Consider the following 22,133-nt stretch of genomic DNA (forward strand, 5'->3'; position numbering starts at 1 on the left):
AACTTAATTATGTCATCCACTTAGTAGGGGGCCTACCAACACAGCGTTTACCGGCTTGTGGTCGCCACTTAAGAAACTTTCGACCCCAACATACATCGGTTGCATTATTATTACGTTATTAAAAATTATCGATTTTTGATTTTATCTATAAATAAAAAGCTTATATTTATCGTGTATTTTTAAACGGTTATATTTAGTTCGACCCGTACGGAATTTATTTGGGTCAAAATTAGAAATTGAATTTTAAGCACCTTCCCGTTGTCAGATTGATCTGAAATTTGATACACACATTTAATTTAGATGACAATACAATATAATAAAATCAATAACATTATAAATCTAAGATGGCCGCCGATACAAAATGACGGATTACGTATTTTTCCTTAACCCCCTCAATATGGGTATCAAATGAAAGGGCTACACTAGTAAAACACGATGATTATGTCAAAATTTAAAATTCAAGATGGACGCCGTTCCAATATGGCGGACTAGGTACATATTTTTCCACAGCCACCACAATATGGGTATCAAAAAACCGTTTAACTTAAAAGTTTTTTAAATGTATTTATTCAAACTAGTTTTATGCAAAATAAAACGTTAACGAACGTATTATTAAATTCATTTCTATTCGAACGTAATACAGAAACAGGTCGGCGTCTTTAGACGTCTTCAGTCCGCTGAAGCAAATTCCCTTCGCCTCTACATATTTAACCCCTTACAATCTCACAATGCTCTTGATACATAAAGGGCCCTCTTTTGAAGGTGTTTCCGTCGGTCTTAACTGGCGTAGTCTAGACATGACGGCTAAGCTGAAGGCTGAAGATCAAAGTACGAGCGCACATAACTACATACACATATTTAAAGGTGCCCATTACGGCTCTTTTATACCTAATAATATTTGAATTATTTTTTTCTTTGCCTAATTTGTTAGCATAAAATAACCAAAGCATAAAATATAGATTGAAACAAATGAAATAAACAGTTTATGCAGGTTGATAAGAAAAAACAACCTCATTATATATATACATATATATAAATATATATAAATATATAATAGTAACATTTTTTTATTTTCCTATGAGCTTTGTGCACGCGTTTGACACCTTTGCAGTATCATTTTAATTTGAAGTATGTTTTTACACTACAGAACAACTCGTTTCTAGCCTCTTTAGTTGTTCAATTCATAATAACTCTTGTTTTTATTCAAAATTAATGTTTAATAAACATATTTAATTTTCATTACACATGTTTTAAATGATAATAATGCTAATTAATTAGTCTATTACTACATATTACGGATATTGTGAAGACTCTTTTATCGAGAAAGACATATTTAAAGCGCTTATTCTACATTCATATGTTAACAATGTGTTGTAGAACATTTCAACCATCTATTGCAATTTTTTTATACTAGCATTAAAAAGTTAAGTTGTCATTATCTGACATCTAGGTTGGATTTTTAATACCATATACTTTTCCTAAGAAATTTCTGTGAGAATCAGTATTTTACAACAATTTAAATGAATTCCAGAAAAGTCTAATTTAATAAAAACTTGAATCAATTAAAATTCCCCTTGAGTTACGAATATAGTACGTGTCCATATTTTAAATATGAAATAACAAATTAATAAAATATAAAATATGTAAATGAATAGAATACGATACCCAGAATGGCGGAGTAGAATAAAAATGCTAATCGTATTTTGTATTTTTAATGTAATATTACTGTTGTATTTATAATAAAGTAATAAACAATAACAATTCTTAATTTCATCAACGTGTCACCCGTATGATGTCTATTCCTGGGTATAGACCTCCCTCATAAATTTCTATTGACACCCGTAAGAAGCAGCCTTCACCAGCGTCTTCTGACGACCTTTAAATAGGTTATCTGTCCTTATAGGGTGGACGTATTAAGCTGTGCTTACTGCTGCCATTTCTTCTGCGTTCTATAAATAATATATCTGTCAAATAATATAAAGAGAATATCACATATAGGCAAAAAAGGAAATAAAATAACACACTTATTAAGAAAGAATGGAGTGGAAAAATATTATTATAACGGAAGAGTGAATAAACAGAAGTACGCATGGGTTGGAAAATGAAGGAATGATAAAAGTTCTTCAGCGTTTGCAGCGTTCAGACCATCAAAGTGAATTAAACTGCACTCTAAATATATTCACTGCCACGTCGCCGCTGAAGCGGGAATATTAAAATACTTGTCATTGTTTTTTCTTATCTAAATAGACCAATTTCACAAACACGTCCGATTAGTTAACAATTTAGAGTAATAATAAATATTAGTTAAGTCTCAGTTAAAGGTCTGAATAATAAATAACAAAAATAGTGCATCAATATAATTGCACATTCAATGCAATTTCGACGTCCATTACCACTAATTATTACCAATAATAATTCACAGCAATTAATTATATGTTGACGTCTGTCTCTTCGTGTCAGTAAACTCAGCGCGCATGCGCGACTTCTACCCCGCGACCTCAGCGCCCGCGCCGGCCGACATTCTGCACAACGTCACGACAAGAAGTGCACGCTTAGAACTCTCGAGCGTTTCCATATTGACCGTAATTTATTAGATGAATTAATGATATAAACTATAATGTGAGAGTAAGTAGTTATTTTAAGACAATGTCTACAAATTAATTATATATTTGAAGAAGAGAAAAAAATAATGTGTAATATAACGTAAGATTTTACCATCTAATAACATAGTTTTTGTGAGTTGTATATTCAAACGTCATATCTTCAGCCGATAGACGCCCACTGCCAGATATAGTCTCCACCAAGGACCGCCATTATAACGGGTATTGAGCTGCCCAGCCTAGCGGATTATGTCCTCGGTCCACCTTGCGGGAAGCCTACCCACGCTGCATCCATCAAGTCGAGGTCGCCACTCAAGAACCTTTCGAATATGTTATGATAATAGGAGTCTCTGAGGGCGATGGCCTGTAGCTATCATATACTACATATATATAGTATATGATAGCGATAAGACCGCCTGTTATACCACCTTTATATAAATTGTTTATTATCTTAAATAACTTCTCAAATAAAATTCCCATGTCTTAAACAACACTTGAAATACTTAATCACTAGTTTCTTAAAAGAATAATTGAACCTTTATTTATATTAAATAACTTACGAATTGCTTACAATTCTCGTGTCACTTCGGAATAAGAGAATGCGACTACTAAATACATATTTACACAATTGACTCTGGTCTTAAAATATTTAAACTAAAATGGAGTGTATGTGATAGCAAATGGAAGAAAAATGGTAATGAACGCGGTTGACACACATACAGTCTCATTCTCCTCTCCGTGCCACTTTGCATGTAGGAACATACTGTTAATATCGGAGCTTCACACCTGTAGCCGTAGAACAGAACGTTGAAGGAGATTGGGTATAGTACCACAACAATAAGAGTCCGCAGCACGTTCTGACCCCGCAATAGCCTGCGAACTAGTTCTGCACGCCTCTCTATTAAGTCCAAAGAGCCTTTTTCACAACATTTCTATTTGAAGTAGCTATTATACATGTCACTGGATGTTACGTGGCTACAGTGAATAGAAACATAATAGGTCGCCTTGTTGGTTAAGTTATTATCTGTTAGTACCATACACAAAGTTCATTGCTCAGTAAATATAGTCTCACAAGTACACAGATAAGCGAGAGACTCAACCTTTGTAGCGCGACACGTACAAAACATTTCCACAGATAATAACAAACTTTGAACTTGTTAACTTTGCTGATAGCCGCAACTTTACTCACTTGCTGAGGTAAAGATATAATCTGTTGTCTATGTGTTATGCCTAAACGGTACAAATGGTTTTTTTTTTATTATTATATATCAAATATCTTCCTTGCGCCATAACACTGCTGAGAAACGTGATGCTTTTTGGAAAATCAGTCACACTATGATACGCTATCTGTGCCTTCGGTGGTATGTATCGTTTCGGCTATTGTAGTATCAAGAGTCATTTTGACTCATCGAGTTGCAACCTCGTGGTCACAATATTTTTCCAGTCACCAAAAAAAAGTTTATCTACAACGTCACCACTTTTAAAATAAAATAAAAAAACAAACAAAATAATACAAGACTGTTAGCTACCGTTTTATAAAATAACGCAAGTATAGAGAGATATAACTTATTTTTGTTATTCTATATTATTTATCGACCGACACAAAAAAAAGTTATAAAAAAGGTGAAACTCCAGATCCGTGAGATACTTGTTAATAAAATGTCTTGAGTTGGACGTCGGAGGCTATTTTCACAGAAGTTATCTTAGTAAACAGTAACTTTTAACAAGGTAAGTTACGTCTATTGCTCACCAAGAAAAACATGTTTTTACATGCCGAAGTTAGATGAGTTTTTTTTTCGGCGAATACATTTATCCGATACGATTGATTTAGCACATTGCTTACGTTTTACTTCAGATTTGAAATCCGATTACACGTGTTTACCTTGGCTTACATTAGCTAACTAGGCTCGCGAATTAGCATTGCGCAGCCTATAAAAAGCTATATGGTGGGCAAATGTATATAGCTTATTTGATGTCAAATAATGTATGGTACACCCCATCTAAAAAGCTATGGTTTGAAAAAGAATAAATAACATAATTGAAATAAGGTATAACCAAAAATGTATTTAAATTTATAATTAAACATATAACTACATAATAAAATGATTTTTTTTTAATATTTAATGGAATCAGGCGTTACCTTGCGGAAGTCCATCCTAAGTAAGAAAAGGACCAATATTTAGCCACTTCCGCACATGCAGTGGTAGTCGTGCAACAAAATGCACCACCCGTCAGCCCGCTGATAAATGCGTATGCGGCAAACAATGTGAATAACACAACTGCCACCGCCAAATCACTCAATACGTGTTTCACCCCTCCACGGGGCATCTTCAGGAGTTATGTTACACCGATTAGTGCCAAACACAGTGTGCTACATTTAACTGCTTGCATTGTTGGTTAAACACTTCTACGCACTAATCAGTGTCCTTTTCTTACATAGTTTGAAATTAAAATTCCTATACTGGAACATCGCCTGTATCGAAATTTTTTACACCCATAACTAAACACCCTATATACAGAATCGTTTCTTTTAATTCAGTTAAAGCTCAACTGAGGAAATTTTTGTTTATTGCTCTGTTTGTAAAACCTCAGTGAAAGGTAATAAATGTTTTCCCAATGTTATCCAAAATAGACTAATAAAATTTTTTTAACCGGATGTCGAAAAAACACGTAAACCAGTCTGAAATTTTATATATTTAAAATATAGTGTCTTAAAGGCTCTGTTTACCTAATATTGTAAATAGATAATCACGTAAAACCATGTCCGCACCCCAGATCGATTTAATATTCTCATGTGATCAACCTGCGACTGTAAGAGTTTTAATAAAACTGTATTTCGCTGACTTTAGAATTGCTAGACTTCTTTATATTGAAGTAGCTTCAGTTTTGCTTATATTTTTTGTTTCGTCAAAATAACCTTTGACTGGAGAAATCCGAAAGAATTTATAACTATTTTGAGGTTGTAAACATATTATGTTTATATTTATTTAAACTCAACTTGTATACTCATCCTTGCAACAATCGTATCGAAAAGAAACTATACTACGTGTATTATTTACTAATAACACATTAATGAAGACAGATTGGATTTATAAATAATATTTACTTTAATTAAATGTTCGCTAAATATGGAAATCACTTTTACGTAACCTAAAATACTCCGGGCTTTCTATTATTTATTATTATATCAGCAAGAGGAAGTCCACGGCTGGACATCTTCCTCCCCCTTTGATTACCAATAGAACCTGTTGAAAACGATCGTTGGTCCACCTCGTGTTCGCTATTCCAGAAACTTAAGGACCCAGCAAACTTCAGTTCTGCGCGCAATGTAGCCTACGCAATACCACTTTACCGTACCGTTCCGCTAGGCTATCTATAATTAAATCTTAATAATAAGCAGTGATTAAACTGAAAGTAGTGACTGTTAAAATTATAATATATCAAATAACTATAAATGACTATATTATCAATTACTGTTTTAGGCCAAACTTCCTTTTCTTATATATACATGCATATATTTGAAATTATTAAACCGAGTGTTTTAAAATTTGGCTTCAGTAAAAGAAAAAATCAATGTTTATAAGGGTGTATTGATAGGTGGTCTACAATAGACCTATATCTCTGTCTTTTCATACTTTGTTTCCTAAATTTACAAACAATCGGTAGTAAATGTTCGAATTCTTTCGAATCTCGGGATGAAGAAGCTGTCTCCACACTAAGTAATCCATCTGCGATAATGAATAATACGGTTAGGCTATGGGTTTTATTTTCTGAACTAAACCAGGCATTTAAATTATCATTTGTAGAAAAAAAAATAACATTCATTTAATCAAAGTACAGAAATACCACAACATACCGTTGGTCTCGTTGTTTCTTTGATAAAAAATAAATGGTTAACATTCATTCCGTTAAAATTCAAAATTTTCCAACGATTTAAACCCCTCTATAACTTAAACTTACCCTTTGTTGGAATTTTAATAAGCTTCAACGTTAAAATTCCTGCACGCTGAAAGAATTTTCTAGAATCACATATTACATTCTCAGAAAACAATTTTTAATACTGCGCTTTTACATAGTTGTAGGAATATATGTAAGGATGCCAATATATTTGTTGTATCTTCTGTTGACACTTCCCGAGTTGAGTCTGGACTTTCTTCGTCTGCACCCTCATTTTGTTTTAAATTTCGCTTGATTACAGTGTCATAATAATAGTAATGACTGTCAACGTCAGCCATCTTAGATTCAAAATGTTTCCCATCATTCAATACTGTTAAGCAACAGATACTAAAATAACAAACACAATTATATATTATCTGTATTTAATTTTATTCTCAATATTTATGAAAATAATCCTAAAAACTTATCGTAAATTTTAATGGAGTCAGGCGTTACCTTGCGAAAGTCCATCCTAAGTAAGAAAAGGACCAATATTTAGCCACTTCCCCACATGCAGTTATAGTCATGCAACAAAGTGCACCGCCCGCCAGCCCGCTGATAAATGCGTATACGGCAAACAATGCGAATTACACAACTGCCACCGTTAAACCACTCAACACGTGTTTCACCCCTCCAAGGGCATCTTCAAGAGTTATGTTACACGGATTAGTGCCAAACACAGTGAGTGCTTCACTCTGTGTTTGGCCACCACCACCACTGCATGTGCGGAAGTGGCTAAATATTGGTCCTTTTCTGACGTCTTTTTAATAATAATTTAATTAGTTAAAAGCTTGCAAATGAAGACAAATAGTATGACCGATATTTATAATAATAAGCAATAATCAAATATCCTTTATCATCACTCTTCGTTTTGACCGTAAGACGTCCACTAGTGGACATACTCGTTCTCTAATAAAGACTGCCCGTCCCATAATACAATTTTACAAATATATTACACACCCAATTACTAGGCCATTGTTACAATAATTGAAAACTGGTAAACAGTAATCAAGAAAGTCTTTTATTAAAGTTTACATAACCTCTTTTTTAAATTAAACTGACCATGCAACGCAAGCTGTTTTTGAAATGGAATTTATAATGAGCCTTGATTAGTGTACGGGAAGAGTATGGAAGATTTCTAAAAAAAACCTGGGCTGCGCTTGTTTTTTAAGTAAGAACGAATCGTCCGCAGAAGAATAAATAAAACAGACCGTTAGGATGTTTTAAAAGAATGTTTTAAAATTAAAATGCGATACAGTGTGTTTTGAAAACTTTACATTATCTTAGTACAGTCTACAGCAGTAAGGCTTGTTGTACTTTTTATATTTAGTTGGTTTTATACATACTAATTAACTTTAAATATATATAAAACAATTTCGTCAGAAATAGATGAAGATTATTTTTTAAATGCCACCGGACATAAGACGATGAGTACGTTAAAAAAATTTTATAATCAAATTTTGAACCATTAGTGCGGATAACTCGACAATGCTTTATTACTTTTACTACGGTCTGCAAAAGTAATTGTGTAGTTGTATTATTAACATCAAAAGTATTTAAATAGTAATTTGTTATTAAATTTTCGTTCGTTTATTCTTCGTTTTATACACCCAAACTCATTATGAACTCTTTCTTAGTTCGTCACGAATGGCCACGCACTTTCCACATATGTTTAGGTTCAAAAGAATTGTCCGCTAAAAGGCATTAATAAAAAGAAAACCTTTTTTAAAAAAATTGTATTAACTGTGACGCAATTGATTAAGCAAGCCTTATGTTACATTAATACGGTCTGCAGAAGTACAGACAATGAAATAATTTCTAATTAATTTGTCGAGATTGTCAAAAGATTTTTCTAAAAAATCAATCGAACTAAATCTATTTTTATTCAAAAGAATCGTCTGCAAAGGAATAAAATAAAAAATAGAAGCGTTACGTTATTTAGAAAAAAGTTTTAAAATGAAAATAAATAAAAATTAGTTTTGCCAACGCTACATTATCAAAGTATATGTTACAGACGTAAGATATAAGACAGGAGTTGTACTATGTATTTGTTATTACATTAAGTTCATTTATTTTAGTTTGAACACATACAATTTACGATGAAATAATTCTCATTTGCAGTCAATTAATGCTACACGCTGTCCAAAAATCAATGCTTTCAGAAATAATACACAACGTAATGATAAAATAGTAAAAGAAGCGGTTATGTTATTACTTCATATTAAAATTAATTATTCAAATTTTAAAAGAGAAACAGAAACTCAGCAGTTGCTCTTTTTAAATAAAATTTCACAATTTGTGATTTGTACGTTATTATATCAATCATGTAAGAGACAACAAACCAAGTTTCCCTCGTTGAAATCAACTTAACAATAAATTAGTTTTAATTTTATAATTAAAATTAAGGTTTATTGTTTATCATCTGTTCCTATAATATAATTTGAAAAAATAAACTAATACAATTTATTTCAGAGCGATTACTATATACAGGTTGATTGGAAATATGTGTAAAGGCTTCAAAGCTTTTTGCTGACAAATGAAATATACATTCACTTCTTCAATGCTTTCACACATATACACAATCACCCTGTAGACGGTCTTTAGTGAAGCTGCGTTTAATAATTAGGTTTTTGATTATTTAAATTTGATCGTTCATGAAATATAGGTAACCTTTTATCAGACACAGGTGAACCGTGTGTTTGACGTTTTCCATTAAAAACGTTGTAACTCATTATTCACTCGTGTAACAAAAGTGGAGAGAAAATTTTGTGTCGTTCCATCGATCAATTTATTAGATAAGCGTTGATGAGAGTTGTCAAAACTGGTGTATTATAAATGAATAGTAGACACGTGTATTAAGAAGCAAAATTTAATGATTTATCAACGAAATCGAATCAAGAATAACTAGATCCATAGAAAAACGAAAATAACCGCCATAGCCCCACGGATTGTTGAGTTGTAGTGGTACCGGGCAGGCTACAACACGTGAAAAACAGATGGTCTTGACGTTCTAGAATTGAGACCAGCCCATCGCGTGCAATCTCAGACATCCAGACTTTTTAAGTTCATCAGAAGATGCTGGAGGCTGTACAAACCAAAGTAAAACAGTGGACGATCTGCGACAGAAACAATGAAATGATGCAATGATAAAATTTCACGTACCGTCGTCACTATTGGTCGTTTTTAGCCAATATTTAACATGGCATTAATTTGGAAATTCTAACTGATAAATCAGATAATGCTATTGAAGTTACCAATACGAGATAACAGCTGATTTACGAAACCACGATACTTAGCAGTGAGGAAAACGACTTGAAAGAAAAATAGGTCACTAATCATTTCGGCTAAATCGTGTAATCAGTAAATAGTATCGTGACTAAATAATATTAATTATTTTATAACAAAAGAAAGCTGTTAATACAATCTATGATTAAAGAGCGATGAAGTATCTTAAAGAAGAAAAACATGATAATAATTTACTCAATTTCTATGCAATAATCTTGTTCCGCAACCACTGTATTCGTCTGATTTAGCTCCATAAGACTTCTGCCTATTGCAGCAAACTCTAAAATTCAATGAGAGGATGCCGTTTTAGAACGATTGAAGAGATAAAAACCGAAGCGAAGGTCTTAAAGGCTATACCAGAAAAAAACTATTCAAGGACTAAAGGTAGGAAATTCTAAGGACAAGTTTCAAGGACTGGAAAAAGCGAACGGCAAGAGTGTTTTTATCAGACGGAGATTTCTTTGTAGGAGATGAAATTATTTTGTAAGAATAAATACTTAAATAAATATGTATTTTATACAAAATCAGTTTAACTTTTTACCACAGTATTACATACTTTAAAGAAAAAAATTGGTCGCTGTTTACTAAAGCTTGCATAAGTTCGCAATTCTCGATGTACTGCTTTAAAATAACATTCCGTTTAAAATTTTAGATTTGCTTTTTCCTAAATATAAAGCAGCTATTATTAAAAGGTGTTTATTACACAATTAATTATTTTTTAATAATAGTAGACCGTGACACTTGTTTCATATTCCAGTTGATATAAATGTAATAATTTTAAGCAAAAGTACTGTGATATTTAAAAGCAATATTCAAGGAGGTTCTTGCACCTTCTTGTCTATTGATGTTAACTTTTCTCAAAGTGTGGAAATTTACTTTACTAGGAAAAAAGAATATGACAATTTCGAATGGTTAAAATTAAGTTCAATAAATAAGTATTACTCCTTTCATTGTAGTTTCTATCAAATAGATCTCTTTTTGTTTTCTTCTCATAATGTACCTAGAATACATGTATCGTGTCAAAATTAAATCGCATCTCGGAATCGTAGAGTGTTTTCAAAATCCAGTCTACTAGTAATATCGTAGAGTACTTGTTACGTAGTTGTAATTTAATGATGGGCTACCACTCTGTGAATCCTTTTCTGTGAAACTTTTCCAGAGAAAAATATTTTTAAGTCGGAAAAATATTTTCTTACTTCACCTCTCAAGGAAGCTTTTTAATAATGTGTGTTTTCTTTTCAACATAAACATGTGTATTAAAGTGGTGGCCCATGTATTTATGTATCCACTTTTTAAAGTTGGCAGTGATATTTTGTGGGCTCTCAAGCTGAATATACGATTTGAGTGCCTACGTAGACTAGTAAATGAGATCTACGCCGATGTTTTTTCAACTTATAACTGAACGTGAATTACGTACTCACTTTAATTACTTATCATCATAATAAAAACGACATGTTTAGTTATAGAATTATTCTTTATAATTAGTAATGAATGATACGATTTTTTTTTATATCGTCTTTATTTATCTTTATCTAAATTGTGATAAAGGGGTGATTACATGTAGAGGGCGTGTAGCAATTACATTTCTTGCAGAAATTAGAATAAGTATAGAAAAATTAAGGAGGAGAAAGCGCGTTTATCTCCCAAGGTTTACCAACGCCGTATCTAACGGCTCCACTTGGTGGTCGCCACTTTAGAAAAGCAATTCTTCGAACAACATTGGTAACTCTTTCTTTAGTGGATAGCCTCGTTTATAATTCGATCTCGTAGCGAAAATCTGACCCTAGCCTTCTCTATTACTTTAGGTGAGCCTTCTTAGTATGTAACTTGCTATATTCAATAAGTTACTGTACATAATTTACACTAAGACAGTAAGTTACATTAATAAAATGTTTTTATATTTTTTAAAGAATAAAAAGTAGAATACCAAAACAAAGTACAGTTTACATAACATTAAAAGATCTCGTGCTAAGATTGTGCATAATAAAGGGAAAACTTCGCAGCGCAACTTCTTAATTAATGCTTGGTGCATTTGAGTGAATTACTTTGTTTCCTAGAAATTTTGCAGTGTAATACTGTGTAGGTATTATGAAATTTCAGTAACATTGTTACAGGAATATTTTTGTTATGTATTTTTATTTCGTACAACATCTCTACTCATTTTGTTTAAATATAAAATTACTTCTAATACAAAACGAAAACAGAGAACCTTATTTATCAGAAGACGCTGGATGCAGGCTGTATCCAATCTGTTCTTTAGAAATCTATGGGGGAATCCTTTGTCCACCAGTGGAGGTCTTACAGCTGAGATGATTATAACACAAAGGAGGAGTTCCTGAAGTCATTCAAAGAGTATGAAAATTTATTTTAAAGTCACTTAACGACATCAGGAGACACGTGTTTCTAAACCTATGAAGTTCTTCCTTATTTTACAAAAGCAAAATAAATTATACACAAAAGAAATATATTGTACTATTTCCTTATCATCGCCATCGTTTCCGCAATCCAGACATTATCACACTTCCACTGCCGGAAATGGCCCCTATCACCGATAGATCATGATAAAACGGAAAGCCTCGTGTTCCACTTGACCAATTGAAGCGAGTGTTCCAAAAAGTATGAACACGTCTTTTCTTATTTCAATTTTAAAAATGAATATCTCACTTGTTGGCAAAAAAATCGAGTACTTAAGGTCTTTTTTAATTAAAATATACAATTTTACACATATACGATAGCAAATGGCGCTGTAAACAACTAAGCCCCCATCTGGTCATGAAGTTAAAGAAGAAAAGTTTACTTGTTTATAACGAATTGCTTTGTTGTCAGACATTCACCCCTCACATGTTGTACATTTCAAACGAAAAAAAGGTAACAAACAATCTACCTTCGTTCACATGAAACGGAATAGTGTAACGTACTTTTAAATAGAAATAAAAAAAGTTCTGACGGTTTTTGTATCGCTCTTATAAAGGTATTTCGCGCAATATATATAGGGATACTATGAATAAAATGAAGTATTAGTAAACCAGTACCGCATCTAAATATATGCTACCATTTTTACGTAACACATTCCTGCAGCAGGTCCTGATAATCCACGTGCAACAGCTCTCAAGCAGTACATCCTTCACTGACTGCTCTAGGAAAAGGAGAAGATGCGACCCGTGTCTTTCATCGGAGATGATCATCCTTCTCCCCATCACTGGCTCCAAATCGCCCCTGCGTCGCTTAGGACTTCGAGTAACTAAATAAAAAAATTCCAGAAACTACCATTATGTTAACAAACTAAAACAAAATTATTCGTGTTGTAGAACATGCTTTAACCTAAAACTACGATGTTTCTAACCGCGTCTTAAAATTAGAAAAGTCTATCAATCAATCTATTCAAACAATTTTTTTGCGCGATATTCTAGAGTCTTCTAGAGGTATTTTACCGTTTCATTTTCCTCGCTTCGTAATCCCATTGCAGAGGGTTGTGACCATGGATCACTTTCACCTTAACGTGCATCAACGATTGCGACTAACAATTATGTGTATAGCGTCGTATACTTTACTATCCAGATGGATTCGATCTGCCCAACGTATTGGCCTTTTACCATCTGTTTGTCAGACAAAATAACTTAAGACTCGTTGGTAATTTATTGTAGAAAGCCTAGTGTCTTCTTTTAATCTTAAGTCGACCGAACAAGAACGTGTTGGTGATTTTTGAACAGCGGCAGTAAATTCATATATACTAAATATACGAGTAAATTATAATCTTAAGTTGCACACACCAACAATCCTTATCTACGACATTTGCTTGTTAATAAATGATAATTACTCCTAAATATAAAAGAAAATATGGACTAGGTGTATAAATTAAATTATAAAGCATATAAAAACTTGTTTCTCCGTTACGTAGCTATAAACATTGTAGTCATTAATATAAGGCTGTTAGTATGAGAAACAACATTAATGCATTTTTAATTACGGCTCTAACTTTTCCTTGATCGCTTTTCATTTGAATACTTAATTGTTTTCACATTTAATCACCAACTAAGGTCAGGAGGATAAATAATATAAATAATAAAATTAAAATAATAATTTGTATCTAATAGCACATATAGATAAAAACTAAAAATAAGAGTAACAATATTCACAAGAATACTCGTACAACAAACAGCGTAATTTGTATAAATACATTTATTTAAATAAATTACAAATACATGTATATTCATCCCGAATAGCGTATTGATCACCCGGGAGTCATTTATATTGCGAAACCAGTTTAATTTATGTGCTGCGTAACCGAACGCATCGACTATTGGTTTAGATCCCTTTCACACGACACCCTAATACGCGCGATTGTAACATAATAATCGCATACCGCTGTCTGTAACACTCAATGCGATAATTTTCTCAATTACACGTCGCTTTTGACGCGAATACGGTGTTGCATTAATGCATTCACAAATAAAAACATTTAAAAAAATACAATAAAAACTACTAGAAGCTGTTGTGTGAATAGGTCTTTTGATAACAACACATGCTTCAATGACCCAATTAAACAGTTTAAAATACAGCAAAACATTTGATTAAATATAGTTACTCTGAAAATTGAAAAGTAGTCATTCATCTTTTTTAATCAAAAACAAAAAAAAATAATTGACAAGACGTACAGGAGATATTACGGAATAAATGGTTCGACGTTTGTATATATACTCATCATTTCATACGTAAGACGCCCACTGCTAGGCATAGGCCTCCCCATAGATTCCGAATAAGATCGGTTGTAGTAGCATCTTCCGACGATCTTGACAAGTTCGTTTTTCTTTCTTTATAATATAACATTTACACTGTGATCAAAATGTAAGGTGAATTTGTCATTTAAACTACCGACCTGTCTGTTTAATTATCTCCAAAGTAAACGTCTTTTTGTTAAGTGAATAAATTTTGTCAAACGCAGCAAGTCTCGATTAGTGCCAAAATCACTTAATTCTTTTAAAATAAAACGCTTCACTCAAATCTCTCCCGACTCATATCACTCCCCGCAACTTCCGTATTCACCTGATTTGGCTTCGTGCGACATCTGGCTATTCAGCAAACACAAAACGCCACAAGGCTTTACCGAAAAAAAAGACTATTCCGACTATTTCAAAGTCTGGAAAAGGCTTTGGCATAAGTGCGTTTTATCGGACTGAAATTACTTTTAAGGGGATGAAATTTATTTGGAAGAATAAATAAAGAATTTACATTATTATAACCAAATTCACCTTACTTTTTCATTAGAGTATTATACTGTAGTAGACCGTTCGGTAGGTTCAGCACACGTCTTATTCTTTACAGTGTATAATTTTCAATGGCAACAATTTTTTTGATCATAGAATACGTAGAACATAAAGAATTCTAATAATTTCCAGATAAAGGATTTAAAACTCCAAAGCTCTATTTTTTGAGTGACGCTAATATAAAATTAAAATATTATATTTATATATTGCATTACTTATGTGTTAACAACTGTCTATTATTATTATTAAATAATTAACAAATTTATGACATAGCTCTTGTTAGTGTAATTTTGTTTTTGCCTTTTTAGTACATTGTTTTATTTGCACACTCTTGATAACTTTATAAAAGTTATCAAAACTAGAGAATGATTTATTGCCTCTAGGTTTTTGCGTTCTGGTCTCAAGTCTGTGGCGTTTATTTTTCAACTAGGTGGTAGACTCAACTTGAGGTCAATAACAGTAATTCAACGATTATTTGAATTTATAAATTTCATCATCAGAACTTTCGCCCAATGGACGCTTACTACAAGACCTGGGACTCCCTCCAAAAATTGAGTCGATGAACAGTTTTGTGTTGTCCGCATGTAGCGGCTTCCCGCGACCATTATTATGTTGTCGATCTATCGCCGCGTTTATTGGTGGTGCTAGTGGTTGCTACTCGAAAACCTCCCACCATGAACAGTCGACGGTTGCACCAGCAATGGGATTGGTATATTGGTCTTGATTGGTTTGTGTAGTTATTTAGTCAGAATAAATAAAGGAGTCTATTCACTTATACAACCTCTTTACATTTTATTATACAACACGTTTCACCATTCGATAAAAGTTAAGTTATTCTAGAAATTTCTGTTAACTTTTTATAGGGTAGAAAAATAAATATTTTTAAAGATAACCTTTAGACATGCAGACAGACGAAACCCCAAAGTGTTACTCACCGTAAATGAAAGCAATTTATGAAAGTAAATTCGGCCAAAACCTTTTTAATCGCCTCATTTACTCAGGATGAATGTGGCACAATGAAAATTTCGCAGGCTTACGTAACAAAAATAACTGTTTTAAACGCAAGCAATAAAAAAGATAACTGAAACGTTAATATACATTTAGCATTAATATACACTTTATAAGTATGTTGTAAGTTTCTCTTATATTACGAGCGATTGATCCCGGTAAGTGAAACTAAACAAAATGTTTCTCTACTAGTAGCAGTGGCGATTTTACACTTAGAGAAAATATGTTGAATAATGAAAAGAACCGAAAAACATTTATTATATACAGGTTGATTGGCTATAGAAGTAAAATCTTTAAAGGGGTGAATATATAGCTCATATGCAGTCAATTAATATATGGCGCATGATACCATGTAATGTAATGCACCAAATATTTAATGCTATGATAGTATATGAGAAAGCGTATTCGGATTACTGCATAGTATTTCTGCAGGTGTATAAATAGCAATATTATTCTGACGATACATGGTTTTCGAAAGGAACCACCATGCAGTTTACTTCACTAAACAACGTTTCATTTCATTTAGGTTAGAGAACCTCACAACTCCTATGGTTCTCGTTGCCTCAAGTGGATCACGTCTTAATCTAAGAAGATCGTCGTCTTCTTCTTTTCAGCCGATGGACGCCCATTTTCATTTTGACTTCCCCGTTTTCTCTCGCGACGGAGGGATTAGTTTCCGATCCCGAGGATAGGCAGCAGCATCCTGTGTACACTATATCACCACACTGCGATCGCAAACCCGCTTGCCAAGCGTGACGTTATAGTATATCACCCAATTGTACACCTAAGAATACCATACAACAAACAGTCAGAATTTTCCTTTGCTTATTCTTTTTAAATTCTTATTCAAACTTCTTTTTTCTCTTTCAAATTTCTTTTTCTTTAACTTATTCAAACGTCTTTAGTGTTTTAGTTAAATCAATTCAAAAATTAAAAACCTTTTACACTATAGATCGTCGTACCTATCTAAAAACATTCGTATAACAGGAATAATTACTTTGAAGATAAAAAAAAACATTTAGAAACCCACTGAACTGAAGCGACTCCGGTTATCAAGACAGAAAGCATCGGATAAAGGAACGCTTAAAGGATTTTTAACGAAGGTGCGGCAAAAACCTTTCGGTCTCATTAATATTTATTTTGAAAAAATCATGGTGATAGGTGATAAAAATCATTTTCGAAAACAAAAAATTATTGTGCTTTGATCGATGTATATGTTATTATAAAAAAAGTAAAGGAAGTAATTTATTTTTAAAAAATATATCGATAGGCGTGTCGTGTATAGGCCCTCTTACATCAAAGATCGCAATAATGACCGGTGTTGCGCTGCTCGCATCTAACGACATCCCATAACCATGGTTATGTCATCGGTTCAAGCTGTGTCTACAGCTCATGGTAGCTACGCGAGAACCTTTTGTTCCTAACCGCCGTAGCCTGCACAAGCGATGTGCCACGCCCACCATCACTTCAGATGATCAATAATTTTCTAGTGTGCATTCCTAAATAAATATAAATAACAAAGATTTAATACTTAGTTATTGACGTAAAATGTAGTTAAAAAAACATAGTTTGAATATTTAATGGAATCAGGCGTTACCTTGCGGAAGTCCATTCTAAGTAAGAAAAGGACCAATATTTAGCCACTTCCGCACATGCAGTGGTAGTCGTGCAACAAAGCGCACCGCCCACTAGCCCGCTGATAAATGCGTATGCGGCAAACAATGTGAATCACACAACTGCCACCGCCAAATCACTCAACACATGTTTCACCCCTCCACGGGGCATCTTCAGGAGTTATGTTACACCGATTAGTGCCAAACACAGTGTGCTACATTTAACTGCTTGCATTGTTGGTTAAACACTTCTACGCACTAATCAGTGTCTTTTTCTTACATAGTTTGAAATTAAAATTCCTATACTGTAAAATCGCCTGTATAATTAAAAACATTTCGATTTCAAGAGTATTGTCTTCATAAACGCAGCGATATTCGCACTCAATTAATTCCAAAGTGACTCCGTACTAGCTCGAGTTGGTTGAACGTTTTAATTATGTAGCATCTTTAATAAACTTTCTCGCAAGTGGCATTCATAATCCAAACCATTAAACTCACTAACTTGCGAAGACGATATATCATTCAACCTCTAGTAGTAGTTTCAATCGAAACTTTAATAATTAACCCCTAACTCTATCACTATTAGAATGTTGAAGGTAATAGTTAATCTCTTTTACGTTGTTAAATTCGAGAGAAAGTCACACAGACAAAACTGCTAAGTAATATCTGTTTTACTCTTATCCTTCGTCGAATAATCATTGTTAATAGAGTTGTTTAAAAGTTAGATCATTCTTTACTAACTTTATTCCTTGACTTTGACTTAAATATTATAGCAGTTTTTAAATTAATCCTCAAAGAAATTTTGAAGAACCAAGGACAAGGCGCCGTCTCAACCATCAAGCGACAGCTTAGATTCAATACATTTCGCAAATGGAACAATAACAGTAGGTATGAGGCAGGTATAGGTTTCAATAACGCGGAATATCTTCCCAGAATCTGTCACAGACAATTGAATGCTTCCGCGGATCAAGCAGTCCACGGTGTTGGTCCAAATGTTCAAAAGAAAAAAAAAATCTGCAAATCTATAAAGAAAATTTCTCGATTTGCTGGAAGCCAAACTAAGAGAGTTGATGATTCAATCATCATAAACTAGAACAATGTATATCAGTTTCTACAGCTTCTAAGATACAATAAAGTTAGGAAATTATTGTTAAAATATTCTCTTTACAAAATGGTTAGTTAGAGTTGTAAAATTCTTAAACGGCGAATGAACAGCTTATTTACTTTTAATAATTTTATGGTATATCCTATCCTATCAAAAGTTATAAAAAACTAAATAACGTTATGATGTATTGTTACAAAAAGCATCTTCAAAATTCATATTACTATTTATTTAAATTAACTATTTTATTACTATCTATCCCTACAGACTTTTTACTGCGAGAAGTTATTGGCTTTTCGCAATCCATCAGAAAAAAAAATTACTATTATATATTTTACAGAGATCAATTTAAACTAAGAGCCTTCCATCCTTTTTAACAAGTGTAAAAGCTTCAAATCTTAACCAATAACCCCGTGTAAAATCATTTTAGAGTACTATATACAATGGATTATTTTATTTAAAAGATGATTTCTATTTAACATAATTTATAATATGACAGATAATAACTTTATTGTCCACAAACCTAAAACAATAACCTCTTATTTATAGGAACCTTCTCGTATCACATTATCCTCGAGCAGTATTACCTTAATTACATTGTTCTCATAATAGACAACTTAATATTGTGCCAACAAAGATATAATAAACCGTTTGTTAGAAGGTATTAATCTAATCCTTTGAATTAATATCTCAATATCTTATCATGTTCTCATTTAGAAACACAAAATAGAGATATGGATAAAATCTCAATAACAGAGCTTAAAATATCTTCATTGAAAATCTTCACTATTTTCTCTTGGGAAAATGTCCTTCACTATATCATCCTCTTCTATATTATATAGTAATATTAAAAGTACGTCGTTCGTTACCCGTACATCTACCAAAAACTTTTTGTATTCTAACCTGAAAAATTTACAACTTTGTCTTCCTATAGTATTATCACAAAGATAATATCGAACAAGACATCATAATGTTCACTTCTCGCCACAGGCCTATCCCATATATTTCAAAAAGGATCCGTATAAAGCGGTCTACATCCAGCCAGTGTACAGTTTGTGGATGGACGTCTTGCGCTGTACTATCTCCACTCGAAAACTGTAAGGCTTCAGCGGCCTTTTATTCTGCTTGCAACTTAGCGTGCCAACTGCCATTTCAACAATACATCTTTTCATAAAATACTTGTAATATTTCAATCGTTATGACAAGCCTACCTAGCGAGGGTTCGATCGGTAATCAACATAGATTTCGTTTTAAAAACATCAATAATTGTTTAAATTTTTGATCTTGAAACGTCTTGACCTTATCCGTGTACCGTTTATGATTGAGAAATTGTAATATTCACATTGTATGTATGTGTGATGTATCGAACCCGAGATTTATGATTTAAGACTAGATACTAAACCTCTAGACTCTAGAAATACATTTAGTTTATTATCACGATCCATCACTGCTTGACATAATCAAATGAAACGAGATAGATACCGTTGGAGCAATATCCGAATCGACTCGGGCCGTCCACCTCGATTGCAATCAATTACGGCTAGATTCAATTTCACTCAACTCGTCCGATTTGGTTTAACGCCTGGCGTACTAGACGGTGACCATTGTAGGTTTGACGGATTAGCGTTTAGGCATCGACAGAATGTCTAGACTTTCAATTATGTATAAAGCTCGTTAAAAATTTATTTCGAAATCATACATTTATGGGATATTGTCTTCTGCTTTCTTCTTTTCAGCTGATAGACTCTGGTGTTGGATGGACACTGCAAGGTGTGTCTCCAAATATCGCCACGATGACTGGTCTTGCGCAGCCAACTTCCCGCGACCTTGACTATATCGTTGGTCTACCCAGTGGTGGGCTTACCCACGCTTCGTCTACCGTGTCTGCTGCCACTTCAGATGAGCAATTCTTCGAGCTAGCTCGGATCTTGGTTCTTTTGCGGATCTCTGGGTGACCTTGAGTCTTCTCATAAGGCCCGTCGTAAGTGACCACGTCTCTGATCCCTATGTCGTTATCATATCTTCTGCCTGGTGTAATGAAACCAAAAAAGTTGTTTTTTACTTGCATAATATTATACACAGGTCACATAGATCCACAATAAAATCGAACTGCTAGATATTTCCATTGCGGTCTTCAAGTAGCGCGTGTGAAATAGTGATGTCATATACTGAACGTTCAATATTAAGTGGCCGGTGACCGGCTCCGTACCATACGTCCTGCGCTTCGCGCTGACGTGAGATCGGCGTCCAAGTTATTAAACAAAATATCTTTAATGTTATTTTCGTATTGACCTATAATTATAATTATGAGAACCTTGGGAGTAGAGAGAGATTATCTATCCTGAATCATATTAAACGACTATAAGGTGAAATGAACCGCATGGCTGGTCCATACAGAAGGATTTTATCATTTATACAGATGCTGCGCTATGTGACACCTCCATGATATAATATCATGAAGGTGTCATACAGCACAGCGTATACTCGGCTTGTTATGACGATGTTTGTCAACATCGTGTCCTGCTGTAATACCGGCATTACGTGCAGTCCGTCGTCTGTCGACCAGATCATTATTCTGTCTTCACCTGAGCGTGGCATGTGTTTGGGACTCACTTGTGTTTACTGAACATTGATTAGTTTTAACAAACAAAAAAAAATATTAAGTTACATGGAACTGCTAATAGCTATAGTCTCTAGAAGATAATAAAAGCTTAGTGAAAAGATAAAGATATTTATACAACTAATCCAGTGAAATAGTAGTATGTAGCGGCCCGAATCGAGGCTGCTCGGATAGTCTCCGAGCTTCGCTATTTTAAAAGAGGTCTTAAGCTAGACGCCCTATGCACCCTGCCACTTCAAGCCAGCGCAATCTGCAAAGGCTATTTGGGCAGCAGTGACTAATTAGTCCAAAAAAAAAACATTAATACATAATTAATCTTATCGAACAAGGCGCAAGAACAATGTTATTTATTGTTCACTGCTCTAATGTAGTTGCCTCTTGATAGAAAAGGTTGGGATAAAGTTTAGTCCTGAATACATGTTGATTGTCTAAATTTAAACTAGATACTGTTTGCAATAACATAGTTTATTAAATATGATTTGATGAGATTTATCACTGTGTCATGGAAACTTGACAGAGTGGTGAAATAATAAACATTTTTTTTTTCTTCTAAATGCTTATAAATAATACAAAGTACAATAATTGAATATAGCTCTAAAATCTGGGTAAGACAATGTTGCATCAGATATTTTATTTAAAAAAAATGATAAAAAAGAATAACACTATATTATATGCACGTGTTGTATCCGAACGCATAAAACATTT

This window comes from Battus philenor, unplaced genomic scaffold (genome assembly GCF_028537555.1).
Source record: "Battus philenor isolate CCGP_79_NKW_IND1 unplaced genomic scaffold, ilBatPhil1.0.hap1 SCAF_14, whole genome shotgun sequence".
Lineage (NCBI taxonomy): Eukaryota > Metazoa > Arthropoda > Insecta > Lepidoptera > Papilionidae > Battus > Battus philenor.